The sequence below is a fragment of the Oncorhynchus masou genome, chromosome 14, assembly GCF_036934945.1.
Source record: "Oncorhynchus masou masou isolate Uvic2021 chromosome 14, UVic_Omas_1.1, whole genome shotgun sequence".
Classification (NCBI taxonomy): Eukaryota; Metazoa; Chordata; class Actinopteri; order Salmoniformes; family Salmonidae; genus Oncorhynchus; species Oncorhynchus masou.
The window spans coordinates 16444180-16462854 of record NC_088225.1 but is presented as its reverse complement, the minus strand read 5'-3'; the positions used below and the strand labels follow the sequence as shown (position 1 = coordinate 16462854).

Sequence of the window (18675 nt, the reverse complement as noted above, 5' to 3'; positions counted from 1 at the left end):
TATCTCAAGTTTTGAGGGAGCGCGCAATTGGCATGCGGACTGTAGGATTGTCCACCAGACCTGTTGCCAGATAATTGAATGCTAATTTCTCTACCATAAACCGCCTCCAATGTCATTTTAGAGAATTTGGTCGTTTGTCCAACCGGCCTCACAAATGCAGACCACGTGTAACCACGCCAGCCCAGGACCTCCACATCCGACTTCGTCTGAGACCAGCCACCCGAACAGCTGATCTTAACTATGGGTTTACACAATGTCTGCACAAACCGTCACAAACCGTCTCAGGGAGGCTCATCTGCATGCTCGCCGTCTTGACCTGACTGCAGTTTGGCGTCGTAACCGACTTCAGTGGGCAAATGCTTACCTTCAATGTCCACTGACACGCTGGATAAGTGTGCTCTTCATGGATGAATCCCAGTTTCAACTACGCCGGGCAGATGGCAGACAGTGTATATGGTGTCATGTGGGCGAGTGGTTTGCTGATGTCAACATTGTGAACAGAGTGCCCCATGGTGGCAGTGGGGTTATGGTACGTGCAGGCATAAGCTACGGACAATGAACACAATTGCATTTTATCAATAGCAATTTAAAAGCACAGAGATACCGTGATGAGATCTTGAGGCCCATCGTCGTGCCATTCATCCGCCGCCATCACCTCATTTTTCAGCATGATAATGCATGGCCCCATGTTGCAATGGTCTGTACACAATTACTGGAAGCTGAAAATATCCCAGTTCTTCCATAGCCTGCATACTTACCAGACATGTCACCCATTGAGCATGTTTGGGATGCTCTGGATTGACTCGTATGACAGCGTGTTCCAATCCCCCCAGCACCTTCGCACAGCCATTGGTGAGGAGTGGGACAACATTTCACAGGCCACAATCAAACAGCCTGATCCACTTAATGTGAAGGAGATGTGTCGGACTGCATAAGGCAAACTGACTGGTTTTCTGATTCACACCCCTGCCTTTTTTTTTTGTAAAGGAATCTATAGATTAGCGCCTAATGAATGTATTTCAGTTGACTGATTTCCTAATATGATCTGTAACTTGCATGTTGAATTTATATTGTTCTTCAGTGTAGAATCAATGCCCTCCATGAACTGATTCAGAACACTGCATGGAGAAGGTAGAGGCTTTTCCCACACAGAAAACCTCCTATTATTCCTCAGTTGACGTGTTCACCACAGGGTTACATGGCCGCATGGACCTGAGTTTGTGCCATCATGTCTCCAGGGCTACCCGTCCTTATCTCAGTAAAGCCATATCATATCACTGTACCTTTTATAGCAGGAGAGTTTAGACCACGCCTGGCTGTGCCTGACTGTAAACAACTAGGTGCCATTCAATAAGGTTACCCTCTGCCATGTCAGAGGACCTTGCCATAGTAACGGTAGGTAGATTATAAAATGTGGCAAAGTATCAGGATCAATATGTTTGCAACCTGGGACGTGAATGAACAGCTCTGAACAGCTGGTGTGAACAGTGTTAAGTGGACTTCTTCCAACCTGTGCTTTGTACCATGCACTTTTCTTCCATCTTTGCAATTATGTTCATTAACGTTACAGTGCATTAGGTCAGTGGTTCCCAAACCTTTTCACTCACGCCCCCCTTTCACCATTGGGTAGCAGTGTATTTGAATGATATTCACAGTCTGCCCTAGAGAGCCCTTGAGCTCCCACCACACACAGGGCAGTGTTCTGATTCAGTTTTTAAATGGCCACCCGGACTATTTACATTGACCCTTTGTTTTTCCACTGCTTCTACTCGCGGTTTATTTATCTATGCCTAGTCACAAATGACCTCGACTAACCTGTACCCCCGAACATTGACTCGGTACCGGTACCCCCGTATATAGCCTCGTTATTGTTACAGTATGTACATTATTTGTGTTACCTTTTGATTGATTGGATTATTTAACTTTAGTTTATATAGTAAATATTTTTTAACTCTATTTCTTGAACTGCATTGTTGGTTTAGGGTTTGTAAGTAAGCATTTCACGGTAAGGGCTACACCTGTTGTATTCGGTGGATGTGCATGTGAATGAAACTTGTCCTCGACTTGTATTTCCCTCAGTGACACACTCCATGGTTCAGACCGAGTCTGGTGGTCATCTTATTCAGCAGCTGGTCCCTTGGTTAGTGAGTTCAGACGATCATCTCCAGTCTATAGTCTGCGGTGTCTTACATCTTTGTGAATAGAGAAAAGGATTTGAAGAAGACAACAAAGCTGGCACACTATAACATTTGTAATACCACCTGGGAAGATGTCTGAGGATTGTTCTTCGTCAGGTCAGAACAGGATGTACCATTTTGTGATCAAATGATTTGTGAAGGATAGCCTACTTACTCTACCAGTTACAGTATCTCTAGCAGGTACAGTATCTCTACCAGTTACAGTATCTCTAGCAGGTACAGTGTCTCTAGCAGGTACAGTGTCTCTAGCAGGTACAGTGTCTCTAGCAGGTACAGTATCTCTACCAGTTACAGTATCTCTAGCAGGTACAGTATCTCTACCAGTTACAGTATCTCTAGCAGGTACAGTATCTCTACCAGTTACAGTATCTCTAGCAGGTACAGTATCTCTACCAGTTACAGTATCTCTAGCAGGTACAGTGTCTCTAGCAGGTACAGTATATCTAGCAGGTACAGTGTCTCTAGCAGGTACAGTATATCTAGCAGGTACAGTATCTCTACCAGGTACAGTGTCTCTAGCAGGTACAGTATCTCTACCAGTTACAGTATCTCTAGCAGGTACAGTGTCTCTAGCAGGTACAGTATATCTAGCAGGTACAGTATCTCTACCAGTTACAGTATCTCTAGCAGGTACAGTGTCTCTACCAGTTACAGTATCTCTAGCAGGTACAGTATCTCTACCAGTTACAGTATCTCTAGCAGGTACAGTGTCTCTAGCAGGTACAGTATATCTAGCAGGTACAGTATATCTAGCAGGTACAGTGTCTCTACCAGTTACAGTATCTCTACCAGGTACAGTATCTCCAGCAGGTACAGTGTCTCTAGCAGGTACAGTGTCTCTACCAGTTACAGTATCTCTAGCAGGTACAGTATCTCTACCAGGTACAGTATCTCTAGCAGGTACAGTATCTCTAGAAAGTACAGTGTCACTCAAATGTGACATGAGTCTTGAGCAGGAAAAACTCCTAGCCCTGATATAGTATTACATTGGAGGGGGTTAGGGATAGGCCCGCTAGGGTTTCCCTTTACTATGAGGACAGTAGCAGGGGGCTTTGACAGTGACAGACCGATGACACAGTGGCCTATCACAGTTCACCCACTCCACATTCAGTCTGTACATTCACTCTATTTTTATACAGAGTGAGACCTCAGAACAGGGATCACAACAGCAGTGACATGGCCTGCCCTACATTTAGTTCTGCTTACAGATGTGCATTTTTCATTTTCCCTTCTGCACTGTCTAGTTTGCACAAGCCTCTTAAGTCAAACTGAGTGTTAGAATGCATAAAACGAAGATTGACTGCGGTAAAATACATCTTTACAGTGATGTAAAAGTAAAACTACAACCACTTGGCAATAAATACTAAAGATTTGTAAATAGCTCCAGTCATGAGCTCTTGATTTGCTTGTTATGTCCTTCCTCAAATCTGTTTGTATTTTAACCACAACCATGCCATATTTGGTTTTGTGTGTGTGTGTGTGTGTGTGTGTGTGTGTGTGTGTCTGTGGTGTTATAGTTACCATATATCTTTGTTGGAACATTTTGACATGCATCTGCTTGTCATCTCACTTCACAGGGTACACCCTGGCAACAAGTAGACAATAGGAGACAACTGAGACCACAAAACAGGGGTCAAATGAAACAAAAACAAAAGAGAAAATGGATAGAACATTCTGCAAAAGAGTAAGATCAGAAGGCGTTGGCCTACATTGCCCAGATTGATGATATGACACATGTGTGAGGCCCTCTTTCTATGAAATGCATTCCTTGTGCCTGGAGGCCTTCAGGATAGGGGCTAGTTATGGTATTCTTGTGCCTGTGTTGTTAATCACATTACAGAAGCCAACAAGCTGTGGCTGGTACACAACAGCCTTCTGGACTGGAGTCCCACTTCTCATGGGAGCTCCTGGTGTAGACCCCGCCTGGTTAGACAGAGGGTGTATACTAAGCCTTTCACACCCTCTACTGTACCAGCCTGTCAGCGCCAACACAGCAAACCCGCCCTCTCCCTTGTCAATGCACTCTAGGTCTTCTCTCCACTTCCTCATTCCAGCTCCTTTCCCCAGACTCCACTTCGTGTTTTCTCTCTCTCATGTTCCCTGCTTGAAAAAGTAGGTCACTGTTTGCTTTGTATTATTCAGCAACTGGAATGATTGAGCAGCAAACCTCCTTGCTCCTGCCTGTGTTCTGGGTGAGGTGCGGTGTGGCCAGGTTGTGGTGTGTGTGCAGGGCTGCGAGAAGGAGACCAGCCATATCGTGGCTCGTTAGGGCATCTGACAGCTTATCGGTGAGCTAATATAGTGTTTGACATTTAGTGTTTGAGCGGCCTCACTCTGTGTCCCTGCTACAAACAACTTGGCTGTATCCTGATGTGCCCTCCTGCCCTTCAGCCTGCCAGGCCCTCCCCACTATGTTCTAATGTGTAATTGCCCTGTTCCTCTCCTCCCATTATGTATAATACAGTCCTCTGTTGATGTGAAGGAAACAGAAAACAGGAAGAGAGGCTGAGGAAACTCAACAGAGATGTTATTATTGTGGGAATGGGCTATGTACACAGAACAGATAGGAAGTAACATTCACTTTGGGCTACTGTATTTTTTAATGTTTGTGTCAGAAGTTTGTGTCAGAAGATCAAAATTAGATACATCCTAAATGAGAAGAAATTAAGTTATGGTAGATAATTGGGAGCTACAGTATGTCCTATTCTTCGCTGAGGTGGAGAACGGAATGGTCACAGCGGCTTAGCAGGGGTCATGTCATCTCGGTGTGTTCACAGGAAAGGAGGATATGAAAAGGGAACTGTTTCACAGTCAACCACACATGTTGTAGTACAAAGAAAAGGTTAGGTGTCACATCAAGTTCATCGCTGCATTGGATGCTGAACATCAATAAAACCATGGGTGTGTACTTTTGGGATATTCAAACAGGAAGATGAACCCCAGGTACAGTTGTGTGCGTGCGTGTGTGCGTGCGTGTGCGTGTGTGTGTGTGCGTGTGTGTGTGTGCGTGTGTGTGTGTGTGTGTGTGTGTGTGTGTGCGTGTGTGCGTGTGTGTGTGCGTGTGTGTGTGTGCGTGTGTGTGCGTGTGCGTGCGTGCGTGTGTGTGTGCGTGCGTGTGTGCGTGTGTGTGTGTGCGTGTGCGTGCGTGTTTGCGCGTGTGTGTGTGTGCGTGCGTGCGTGTGTGCGTGCGTGTTTGCGTGTGTGTGCGTGTGCGTGCGTTTACATTGCAGTGGCAATTGGCCCTGCTGTCATCCTGGATTGGAAAGGTATTATACAACTTTAAGGTCCCCAGATGAACTCTGGTTAGGGCTTATCGTGACAGGCCGTTTGGCATGGCTCCACCAGAAACAGTTACTGCACTGGCTGCTCCATCAGCATCTGTCTGTGGTCGGGCTGTTTATGGTTCAACATGAGTCATTGTGGGCCTTCGCTTCGCTTGTGATCAGATTAACTACCATTGTCACGACCCGTGTATTTTTCCCATTTGAACATGATGTCTCCCTAAACAGACCTCAGTAGGTAGCTACTATTGATGTTGACTGATCACTATCGATTGGAAAACGACACAAGAATGTTGTCCCTTTGTAGTTGGTCAGCAAGTGATACAATTGATTTGTTGGCCAGTCTTTGTGCATAATAAAACAGGAAGATCTGCAATAACCGGTTAGCGATTCCTTAAGAATCCCTTCCCCAGCCATTCACAGTGTGCTACAGGGTCTCTGTGGGAGCTTTCACACATCTGGATGTTTTTACAACCAGTGTCTTCACCTCTCTGTAACGTTCACACTGTAAAACAAAACGGCACACAGTCAGTTATGGTATGTCTCTACGCACCCCTGGTTTGTCCCATTAGTTAGAATCCCGACAGCTCCTCAGTCAATCACTCTTATGTTTTTCACAGTCCCACCTCCAGCCAGTGAGTTGCGGTGAAGACAAGTGGACAGACGTTTCTCACCATGCGATGGTCACGTGTACTCTCGGGCCACATTACATTTACAGTCTATGTGAGCATGTTGGATCTGTATTATGTAGCAGTAAAAATACTGCAGCTTTATCCTGCTATTGGCAATCATATTCTTATATGCTGCATTATCATTCAGTTAAGACAAGTCAAGGTGTGTCTGTGTATAGCCTTACCTCTTTTACATATTATTGTGTACTACTGTATAATATGTCCTTTCTCTTCTGCCCTTGTAGAACCACTGTCTAAAGTTATTCATTGACGTCAGCCGTGTGTCTGTATGTGTGTGTATGTGTGTCTGTATGTGTGTCTGTGTCTGTGTCTGTATGTGTGTCTGTGTCTGTATGTCTGTGTCTGTATGTGTGTTTGTGTGGATCCTTGCTGTCAATTAAACCCCCTCCCTTGGACATTGTGACTCCTCATTGCTGTGGACAGACATTCTGTAGTGGTTACTACAGTGGTTACTACCGGCCTGATACCAGCACCTAACGTTTCCTCTATTTGAATGGTCCTTTGACTCTACAACCAAGCCATGTTTTTCATACACTCTTCAACATTGTGTTATATCAAATACAATTTTATTTGTCACATGCGCCGAATACAATACGTACAATTCTTACTTGCCAGCCCTTAACCAACAATGCAGTTTTAAGAAACAGAATAAAACGTAACACAATAAAATAATAATGACGAGGCTTTATACAGGGGGTACCGGTACCAAGTTAATGTGCAGCGGTACAGGTTAGTCGAGATCATTTGTACAGGGGTAAAGTGACTATGCATAGATAATAAACAGCGAGTGGGAGAGTCAATGTAAATAGTACGGGTGGCCATTTGATTGATTGTTCAGCAGTCTTATGGCTTTGGGGTAGAAGCTGTTAAGGAGCCTTTTGGACCTAGACTTGGCACTCCGGTACCGCTTGCTGTGCGGTAGCAGAGAGAACAGTCTATGACTTAGGTGACTGGAGACTTTAACCATTTTTTAGTGCCTTCCTCTGATACCGCCTAGTATATAGGTCCTGTTAGGAAGCTTGGTCCCAGCGATGTACTGGGCCGTACGCACTACCATCTGTAGCGCCGAGCAGTTGCCATACCAGGCGGTGATGCAACCTGTCAGGATACTCTCGATTGTGCAGCTGTAGAACTTTTAGAGGATCTGGGGACCCATGCCAAATATTTTCAGTCTCTTGAGGGGGAAAAGGTGTTGTTGTGCCCTCTTCATGACTGTCTTGGTGTGTTTTGACCATGATAGTTTGATGGGAATTTGGACATCAAGGAACTTAACTCTCAACCAACTCTACTACAGCCCCATCGATGTGAATGGGGGCCTGTTCGGCCATCCTTTTCCTGTAGTCCACGATCAGCTCCTATGTCTTGCTCAAGTTTAGGGAGAGGTTGTTGTCCTGAAACCAGACTGCCAGATCTTTGACCTCCTCCCTATAGGCTGTTTCATCATTGTCGGTGACCAAGCTAACCACTGTTGTGTCGTCAACAAACTTCATGATGGTGAACAGGAAGTACAGGAGGGGACTAAGCACGCACCCCTTAGGGGCCCCTGTGTTGAGGATCAGCGTGGCAGATGTGTTGTGCCTACCCTTACAACATGGCGGCAGCCCGTTAAGAGGTCCAGGATCCAGTTGCATAGGGAGATGTTTAGTCCCAGGGTCCTTAGCTTAGTGATGAGCTTTGTGGGCACTATGGTGTTGAACGCTGAGCTGTAATCAATGAACAGCATTCTCACATAGGTGTTCCTTTTGTCCAAGTGGGAAAGGGCAGCGTGGAGTGCGATTGAGAATGTGTCATTTGTGGATCTGTTGGGGCGGTATGCGAATTGGAGTGGGTCTAGGGTTTTACGGCATGATGGTGTTGATGTGAGCCATGACCAGCCTATCAAAGCACTTCATGGTTACCGAAGTGAATGCTATGGGGTGGTAGTCATTTAGGAAGGTTATCTTCCCTTTCTTGTTCACATGTAGCATAACCTTCTGATGTGAGCACGTTATAGCATGAATGCAATGCAGAAAATATGGAGATGTGGCCGGAGACTTGTTGCCAATGGCAACCCATCATCTGATATTTTTGATTTCTGTCCTCTTAATAAGTTGGCAATCTCCCTCTCTGGTGTTCAGCATGCATATAGCTATTGTAGTATGGTTTTTTATATCTTAACTAAGGTGGACAAAGGCAGACTCTTTTTTTCTCATTTACACCGATCACAATCAGATCCTAAAATAATTTAATGTTTGAATAGATGAAAGATGTCTGCTACGCCTGCTCAGAACGTACTGTTAGTCTGATACTGTCTCCATTAGATGGTACATCTACTCTGGAGATGATATATTCACAGCCACGCTGCCAGGTTTAACATGGAAGGTGCTGCTACAAATAGATCTGCATATGAGGAAATCATTTCCCTGTTCCTTTCAGCTTCCTGATAACCTTTTATTTTCCTCATTAACAGTTCAGATAAGAGCCGGTTCCCTTTCTGGAAATCTGCCACTTTCCTGTCTGTCTACACCTTATCAACATCAATCAACAGGCTGTCATGTCTCATTCAAACTACTGCAGCGGAGGTTGGGTTGACCTTAAGTGAGATGATTTATTTGAAGCTTCTCCTGGACAGTACATGTGTTTGGATGACAATTAGGTGCCAGCAGAGTGTGGTTATGTTGAGTCCTTCCAGTTTCCATAGGGACAAGGCAGTTTATTTTCTCACCACTGTTAGCAACTGAGATGCACTTCCCTTTTCTATAATATCTAGGTCAGCTTGTACTGTTTTCATAAAGTGATAACAAGACAACGTCTCGCCATAATATATGATAGAGGAACTTGTTTACAATACTCAGTTTTATAGGCTAAAAATGTTATAGCACATGTTATAGCACACCTAGGCTAAGGCTGGAAACCTCTTTCTCAGTGAATAATTGATTCAACCCTACCACATTTTTCGAGAAATTAGTTCAGCTTTGACTCATCATTCATCCTTTTAAGACATCTTTGCAAGAACCAACCTTATACAGTATGTCTCTATATCCATCTATGGCATATCCCAACCAACCAACCTCTCTTCAGCTCCTTAATAGAAAAATAGCTTACAGCACACAGCAAAAGTTTAAATAAAACCCACTTTCACATTTTGGATCCAAAAGGGTGTTGATCCTTTCCAACCCCCTCAGGAGCACCTGCCTACACAGCCCCCTCTAGCTTTTGTTGTGCTCCACCACTCACTCATCCTCTCTACTGCCTGGAGTGGGTTTATCTATAGACACTGCTGCCTCTGTCTCCACGGGGAACAGGCTAGCATCCTGCAGTGTGGGAGGGTGAGGACACTCCTGGCTAAACAACACTCCAAGTTTCACTTCCTACATTAATTCAAATATAGATCTCCATGAAATCAATCTATTGTTTATATTTTGAGCATTGGTGACAAATAAAATGTTTAACTGCAAATGGCCTTGGAATTTACAATGACCTAACCAGCTTTCATTTTCAATAGATTTAACTATTTAAAAAAATGTTGAGACAGTCACTCATTTGCTGTAATTCTTTGTTAAACATACAGTGCATTCGGAAAGTATTCAGACCCCTTGACTTTTTCCACATTTTGTTGCATTACAGCCTTATTCTAAAATTGATTAAATCGTTTTTGTTCCCTCATCAATCTACACAGAATTCCGCATAATGACAAAGCAAAAACATGTTTTTAGAAATGTTTGTAAATCTATTTAAAAGAAATAACTGAAATATCACATTTACATAAGTATTCAGACCATTTACTCAGTACTTTGTTGAAGCACCTTTGGCAGCGATTACAGCCTAGAGTTTTCTTGGGTATGACGCTACAAGCCTGGCACACCTGTATTTGGGGAGTCTCTCCCATTCTTCTCTGCAGATCTTCTCAAGTTCTGACAGGTTGGATGAGGAGAGTCGCTGCACAGCTATTTTTAGGTCTCTCCAGAAGTGCCCGGGATCTGGCTGGGCCACTCAAGGACATTCAGAGACTTGTCCCAAAGCCACTCCTGCGGCTTGTCCCAAATCCACTTGTCTTGGCTATGTGCTTAGGGTTGTTGTCCTGTTGGAAGGTGAAACTTCGCCCCAGTCTGAGGTCCTTAGCGCTCTGGAGCAGGTTTTCATCAAGGATCTCTCTGTACTTGGCTCCGTTCATCTTTTCCTCTATCCTGACTCTCCCAGTCCTGACTCTCCCAGTCTCCCAGTCCCTGTGGCTGAAAAACATCTCACAGTATGAGGCTGCCACCACCATGCTTCACCGTACGGATAGTACCAGGTTTCCTCCAGACGTCACACTTGGCATTCAGGTCAAAAAGTTTCATCAGACCAGAGAATCTTATTTCCCATTGTCTGAGTCCTTTAGGTGCCTTTTGCTAAACTCCAATTGGGCTGTCATGTGCCTTTTACTGAGGCGTGGCTTCCATCTGGCCACTTTATCATAAAGGCCTGATTGGTGGAGTGCTGCAGAGATGGTTGTCCTTCTGGAAGGTTCTCCCATCTCCACAAAGGAACTCTGGAGCTCTGTCATCGGGTTCTTGGTCACCTCCCAGACCAAGGCCCTTCTCCCCTGTTTGCTCTGGGTGACCAGAGCAGCTCTAGGAAGAGTCTTGGTGGTTCCAAACGTATTCCATTTAAGGATAATGGAGGCCATTTTGTTCTTGGGGACTCTCAATGCTGCAGACATTTTTTGGTACGAGGGAAGGTGTCTGAATACTTTCCGAATGCACTGTATTCACATAAACCATATCATCCATGACTACAAACGTTGTTTTGTCACACATATCATTCACAGAAGTCATCATGGCCCATACTGTCACCCTCCATCATAAGAGATGGCTGTCTCTATACTGTAGACATAACAAAGAAACAGGATTGGCCCACTACCACCACCTCACTGCTGTGTGTGTTGTACTGTACTGCAGGCAGGCATACAGTGCTGACATGCCACCCGGTTAACCCGGGGCATAGTTCTGAACCTGCAGCCAGCCACCATCTGCTGTGTGCCCTGGGTCCTCCACTCAGCCCCTTAAAGAGACACTAACGAGATGCACTATAGACTACTGTACTAACGATACCTCTATGAGCCCTGTGCCACAACAGACATTCTCCCACCCTCCGCCATCTCAAACCCAACTAAAGGATTATTATGAGGGATCCTTGGATCATTAGGAAACAGGCTTTTATTGAACTCTGCTGTTCTTCAGATACTGGTAGCCTCATTATAACTGTAATCTGACATATATTGTCTTATGCAAATTACTGGAGTGTGTTTGTTGGAACTGTGAGAACAGTTGTTTCCGTAAAACATGGATATTGTAACATAATGCATATTGTAACATTTCGACAGCACAATGGCAAATCAATTATGAGTTCCACAACACTCATCTTTTCCTGTTTGCTTGTGTTAACCTAACGAATAATGGGAGAAGTCTACTGTGTGTTAAACTGTAGGTTCAGCTGGATGTAGAGTGTAGACTGAGACTGTTGCTGTGGCTAATATCCCTCAGAAGGAGATGCAGGGTCAGAGCAGCCTTCCACCTAGGGAAGCCAGCAGAGAGGCACACTAATTAGCAGGTGATCCACTGTGAAGGAAGCAGTGGTTGCTGTGAGAACATAACGGAACTAGGTCGATGCACAGTGGAGTGACAGCTTGAACTGTCCTTTGATCTCAAATTGATTGGTTGTGAGGAGGTTGCCTAGATACTGCTGGGAGACAGAGAAGAAACCTCCTATTTCTTAGGTCCCTGCGCTTTGCCAGAACACACAAGACTAGCTGTGTTTGTGTGGGCGAGCATCTCTGCTCTTAAGGGTTTATTTTCCTTTGGTGTTGGAATTACATTGAAAAGAAGACTGCCAGTTCAATGAAACTTGATTAACCAACCTGATTTATTCTTTTGAGCTGAGTTACACAAAGCACATGTCTCAGTCATGCTTCTCATCTCATAGAGACCGGCACTTTGGTGACGCACGTGTGGCTAAAGACCGGGGGGGATTCGGTAAGTGTACACACTTGATACAGACTTTAACTTAACGGACTACACACAACAACAACACAAATGAAAAATAGACTCATCTGTGTATAGAAAGCATAGCACACAGAGCCTGGTTCCTCTCTAGGTTTCTTCCTACAGTAGGTTCCAGCCTTTCCTGGGAGTTTTTAGCCGCCGTGCTTCTACATCTGGATTGATTGCTCATACACATACACATGGTTAGCAGATGTTAATGCGAGTGTAGCAAAATGCTTGTGCTTCTAGTTCTGACAGTGTAGTAATATCTAACAAGTAATCTAACAATTTCCCAACAACTACCTAATACACACAAATCTAAAGTGGTGAATGAGAATATGTACATGTATGTATATGTATGAGTGATGGCCGAGCGGCATAGGCGAGGTGTAATAGATGGTATAAAATACAGAATATACATTTGACATGAGTAATGTAAGATATGTCAACATTATCAAAGTGGCATTACTTAAAGTGGCATTGTTTAAAGTGACTAGTGATCAATTTATTAAAGTGGCCAGTGATTGGGTCTCAATGTAGGCAGCAGCCTCTCTGAGATAAGTGATTGCTGTTTAGCAGTCTGATGGCCTTGAGATAGAAGCTGTTTTTCAGTCTCTCGGTCCCAGCTTTGATGCACCTGTATTGTCCTCGCCTTCTGGATGGCAGCGGTGTGAACAGGCAGTGGCTTGAGTGGTTGTTGTCCTTGATTATCCTTTTGGCCTTCCTGTGACATTGGGTGTTGTAGGTGTCATGGAGAGCAGGTATTTTGACTCCGGTGATGCTTTGTGCAGACCGCACCACCCTCTGGAGAGCCTTGTGGTTGATGGCGGTGCAGTTGCCGTACACGGCTGTGATACAGCCCGACACGATGCTCTTAAATGTGCATCTGTAAAAGCTTGTCAGGGTTTTGGGTGACAAGACACATTTCTTCAGCCCCCTGCATAGTTTCCTAAGCACTCGAAGCGAGGCAACTATCTCTGTCGGCGCCATCAGCAACAGTATGGAGCTCTCAGGGGTTTTAGGCTGGGTTAATGTATAAGCACTTTGTGACAACTGATGATGTAAAAAGGACTTCATGAATCAATTTGATTGATCGGTACAGTAGTGACCCAAGAGAAAGCCTAATTTTTATTTTTACCTTTAGGAGACCCAAAGTTTACTCTCACGACAGAATTAGGATTTTAATTCCCTGCACCGCTGGAAATGCAGATGAACTTCGTGATTTACATACAGTACATACAGTACATACAGTACACTGAAAACCCACACTAACATTATGGCCCTTTTCATGTAGCCTACTTTTGGCCAGCTAATAGCCTAACCGCTGATCAATCAACATTATGGACTAAACTTTCAAATCCTGTTGCTGCAGGATTATTTTGCTGTGACAATTTATAGGTCAAATTACAATCTGTAGGAAGTTTCCAGGTCACCAGAGGATTTGCACAGTAATCCTTAAAATAAACGGTCATGGGCACTGTACTACTATTCCTGTGCTGCTCTCCTGATGTTTTAGCACTATTAAAGGGACCTCCAGGCACCATTCAGATACTGTACCTATACAGTATATATTATGGATTACTGATCCAACTGTACCTACCTCCCTAAATTAGCTTTTTTCACTGCTTTAGCACACTCCGCCAACCCTGATGTCCGAGCCGTGTCTGAATCCTGGCTAAGGAAGGCCACCAAAAATTCAGAAATTTCTATCCCCAACTACAACATTTACCACCAATATAGAACTGCCAAAGGGGATGGAGTTGCAATCTACTGCAGAGACAGCCTGCAGCATTCTGTCATGCTATCCAGGTCTGTGCCCAAACAGTTCGAGCTCCTACTTTTAAAAATCCACCTTTCCAGAAATAACTCTCACTGGTCACCAGGTGCATGGTGCTTCCGGGTTGGATGCGCGCTATGTTAAGAAGCAGCTTGGTTGGGTTGTGTTTCGGAGGACACATGGCTTTCGACCTTTGTATCTTCCGAGCAAGTACGGGAGTTGTAGCGATGAGACAAGATAGTAACTACTAACAATTGGGGAGAAAAGGGGGTAAAATAAAAACTTAATAAAATGTCTTCCATTAATTATAATCAGTGGTGACAGTTGTACAACTGACTAGGTATCCCCCTTTCCCTTTCCCTGACACGTCATTCAGGGCAGGTGGGGCAGAGCCTGTTTAGCTAAAAAATATTTTGGCATAAGTACGTGTCACATATAAGTTTGCAAACAACGTAAACAAAGTATTTCGCTACACTCGCAATAACATCTGCCAGGCTAACCATGTGTATGACCAATACAATTTGATTTGAAATCATCTTTGAGTTAATAAAGCTGCATACAAATATGGTCTCTTTTTTGCTTTCTTAAGTAAGGCAGCTCCAAAATGCAGGTGTTTCAGGCTAGCTCAGTGCTTTCTTAAGTAAGGCAGCTCCAAAATGCAGGTGTTTCAGGCTAGCTCAGTGCTTTCTTAAGTAAGGCAGCTCCAAAATGCAGGTGTTTCAGGCTAGCTCCGTGCTTTCTTAAGTAATGCAGCTCCAAAATGCAGGTGTTTCAGGCTAGCTCAGTGCTTTCTGAAGTAATGCAGCTCCAAAATGCAGTGTTTCAGGCTAGCTCAGTGCTTTCTTAAGTAATGCAGCTCCAAAATGCAGGTGTTTCAGCCTAGCTCAGTGCTTTCTTAAGTAATGCAGCTCCAAAATGCAGGTGTTTCAGGCTAGCTCAGTGCTTTCTTAAGTAATGCAGCTCCAAAATGCAGTGTTTCAGGCTAGCTCAGTGCTTTCTTAAGTAATGCAGCTCCAAAAAATGCAGTGGCTCAGTGCTTTCTTAAGTAAGGCAGCTCCAAAATGCAGGTGTTTCAGGCTAGCTCAGTGCTTTCTTAAGTAAGGCAGCTCCAAAATGCAGGTGTTTCAGGCTAGCTCAGTGCTTTCTTAAGGCAGCTCCAAAATGCAGGTGTTTCAGGCTAGCTCCGTGCTTTCTTAAGTAATGCAGCTCCAAAATGCAGGTGTTTCAGGCTAGCTCAGTGCTTTCTGAAGTAATGCAGCTCCAAAATGCAGTGTTTCAGGCTAGCTCAGTGCTTTCTTAAGTAATGCAGCTCCAAAATGCAGTGTTTCAGGCTAGCTCAGTGCTTTCTTAAGTAATGCAGCTCCAAAATGCAGGTGTTTCAGCCTAGCTCAGTGCTTTCTTAAGTAATGCAGCTCCAAAATGCAGGTGTTTCAGGCTAGCTCAGTGCTTTCTTAAGTAATGCATCTCCAAAATGCAGGTGTTTCAGGCGAGGTCAGTGCTTTCTTAAGTAAGGCAGCTCCAAAATGCAGGTGTTTCAGGCTAGCTCCGTGCTTTCTGTGGTGGTGATGCAGACAGCAAGAAATACAGAGTGTAGGGGTTGGTAATATTCTCTAGTTGCGCTGTGATTGGCTCAGTGTTCTGTCACTCATGGGGACACTACTTCACAGCAAAATCTACAGAGAGTGCTATAAAATTCAAGTCCCTTGGGTGCTGCCATAGATTCACATTAGAAGTGCCCATCCAAGAAGGCTCAAGGTCATTGGCCACAGATAAAATTACATAAAATTACATTATATCTACCATAGCTTTGATTGGACTGATCATGTCAACATCATACTTTCAAAATGTTAGTGAGCAAGCTGGACAAGCAGCCATTATCATTAATAAAGTCTAACAATCTACTGGCAAATCCTTTTCAATTCTTGTCATATGGAGAGAAATAATAGATAAAACATATCAGTGCTCATCAGCCATTGGACATAATCATTACATAACAAGTTGGAAATCGCAAATTCAAAAATGTGTGGTTTGGAAGGAATCAATGGCTAACTGCAGGCGTTGCAAAGCAATCACTAGCCTGCTATTCAGTGAGCGGTTGTGTGGCAATCACCATATTTTTGCTGTTGTTGAATTTGCCCCACCAAGATTTACATGCTAAAATTGCCACTGATTATAATTCACATTTCCTGTTTCTGCAGGATTCTTTTCCTGCTCTGAGAAACTGGATCAAATTAAGATATGGCATATGTATGAGTGGACTCATAATTTACAATATCTGTGGAGTTTGCTAAAACCTCTAAATATTATTCATGAAAAATGTAATAATTTCCAGACTGATTGTCCGATTGGTGTATGCCTGGTCATTACTCTTTAGCCTGTTGCTTGTTCTCCTTCTGCCATGAGTGTCTGTGAGAGCACTTCACACTGTACTGTAACTGGGTCTAAAGGGTGACTGGTATCCACCCAAGGGGCTTCCGTGACAAACACAGACGGCTGGGGGCCACTTCCTCCGGCACAGGCTGTTCTCTCAGCCGCCGGCCGAGCCGCCCTCCTGGGGCCAGAGTAGGGGACGTGGACCAGGGAGCACACAGGCCCGGGCCTGCAGGGGAGCCACCCCAACCACTGGGACAACATATGTTGTCGTTGTCCTATCCTAGTACACAGGATATAACTGAAATCTATGGAATGCCTTTCACTTCATACACTAAAATGCATATCAAGATGCCCTTCGGGGATTCCTTTGGTAGGTTGGATGACCTGTGTCTACGATAACTTTGCCATTCATAATGCATTTCAGAGGGATGTAATTGAAATTGATTTCACAGTGGAGGCTGCAGACATTGGGCGTATCTCCTCTCAGGCTTCACTGCAGATGGTCATGGTCCCTTACTCTCTATCCTTCTCCCCTGCCCTCTCCCCTCTACCCCCTCCAACCTCTATACTGTACTCATGTTCAGCTAGAGCTGCAGGTCAGGTATTTATTTTCTCTGTCAGATAGAGCATAGTGTTTGGCTGATGATAAAATGACTACAGTGCTGTCAGTGCATGATTCTATCACATCTGAACAGTGCATGATTCTATCACTGTCCCAGTGGTCCAGTGCTGCAAGGAAAGACCTAGTTAAGCTGCAGCTGGCCCAGAACAGAGCGGCACGTTTTACTCTTAATTGCAATCAGAGGGCTGATATAAATACTATACATGTCAGTCTCTCTTGGCTAAGAGTTGACGAGAGACTGACTGCATCACTTCTTCTTTTTATAAGAAACATTAATGTGTTGAAAATCCCAAATTGTTTGCATAGTCAACTTACACACAGCTCTGACACACAAACGTATCCCACCAGACATGCCACCAGGGGTCTTTTCACAGTACCCAAATCCAGAACAAATTCAAGAAAGCATACAGTATTATATAGAGCCCTAATTGCATGGAACCTCCTTCCATCTCAAATTGCTCAAATAAACAGTAAACCTGTATTATTTTAAACAGATGAAGCAACGCCTCTCCCCTATTTGACCTAGATAGTTTGTGTGTAGGCATTGATATGTAGGCTGCGTGTGCCTTTACATTTTTTTTATGTAGTTCTGTCTTTGAGCTGTTCTTGCCGATTGATGTTCTGTATTATGTCATTCTGTATTGTGTTGTGTGTGGACCCCAGGAAGAGTAGCTGCTGCTTTTGCAACAGCTAATAGGGATCCTAATAAAATATGAAATACCAAATCTGAACAGTGCATGATGCTCACTGAGCACTTTTTCATGGTGTGATGCCGCGGGGCCAGACGGATTACCAGGATGTGTACTCAAATCATGCGCGGACCAACTGGCAAGTGTCTTCACTGACATTTTTAACCTCTCCCTGACCGAGTCTGTAATACCTACATGTTTCAAGCAGACCACCATAGTCCCTGTGTCCAAGGAAGCGCTGAAGTGCTTTGAAAGGCTGGTCATGACTCACATCAACAGCATCCTCCCGGATACCCTAGACCCACTCCAATTCACATACCGCCCCAACAGATCCACAGATGACGCAATCTCAATCGCACTCCACACTGCCCTTTCCCACCTGGACAAAAGGAACACCTATGTGTGAATGCTGTTCATTGACTCCAGCTCAGCGTTCAACACCGTTGTGCCCACAAAGCTCATCTCTAAGCTAAGGACCCTGGGACTGAACACCTCCCTCTGCAACTGGATCCTGGATCTCCTGACGGGTGGTCCAGGACCCAGTTCCTTAACAGCTTCTAACCCCAAGACATAAGATTGCTGAACAATGAATCAAATGCCCACCGGACTATACCTACATGTACAAACTGCCTTGACTAACCTGTACCCACGCACATAGACTCGATACCGGTCCCCTCTGTATATAGCCTTGTTACTATTATTTTGTATTACTTTTTTATCATTTTTTGCTTTAGTTTCTTTGGTAAATATTTTCTTAACTCTTCTTGATCTGCACTGTTGGTTAACGGCTTGTAAGTAAGCATTTCACTGTAAGGTCTACACTTGTTGTATTCAGCACATGTGAGAAATAAAGTTTGATTTGATTATATATCTCAAAATAGCACTACAGTCACTACCCTCAGTCTATAATCTAACATTTACCTGCAGCTACTCTCCCTCCTCTCCATCTCAACCTGTCAACTATCATACCATATCAGTACCAAGGACACACCGGTAGACTCTAAGCAGATTGTGTTAGGATGGCCAACCACAGAGAGGCCA

At 44.3% G+C, this 18675-nt stretch overlaps 1 long non-coding RNA gene across 1 annotated transcript; it reads left to right on the top strand.

The window, feature by feature from the left end:
* The first annotated feature begins 4356 nt into the window (after positions 1-4356).
* On the top strand, positions 4357-6461 carry LOC135554381 (uncharacterized). The gene is made up of 3 exons (XR_010457689.1): positions 4357-4486; positions 6100-6202; positions 6396-6461. It is a non-coding gene; the product is annotated as an uncharacterized LOC135554381 (long non-coding RNA).
* Positions 6462-18675: the final 12214 nt, after the last annotated feature.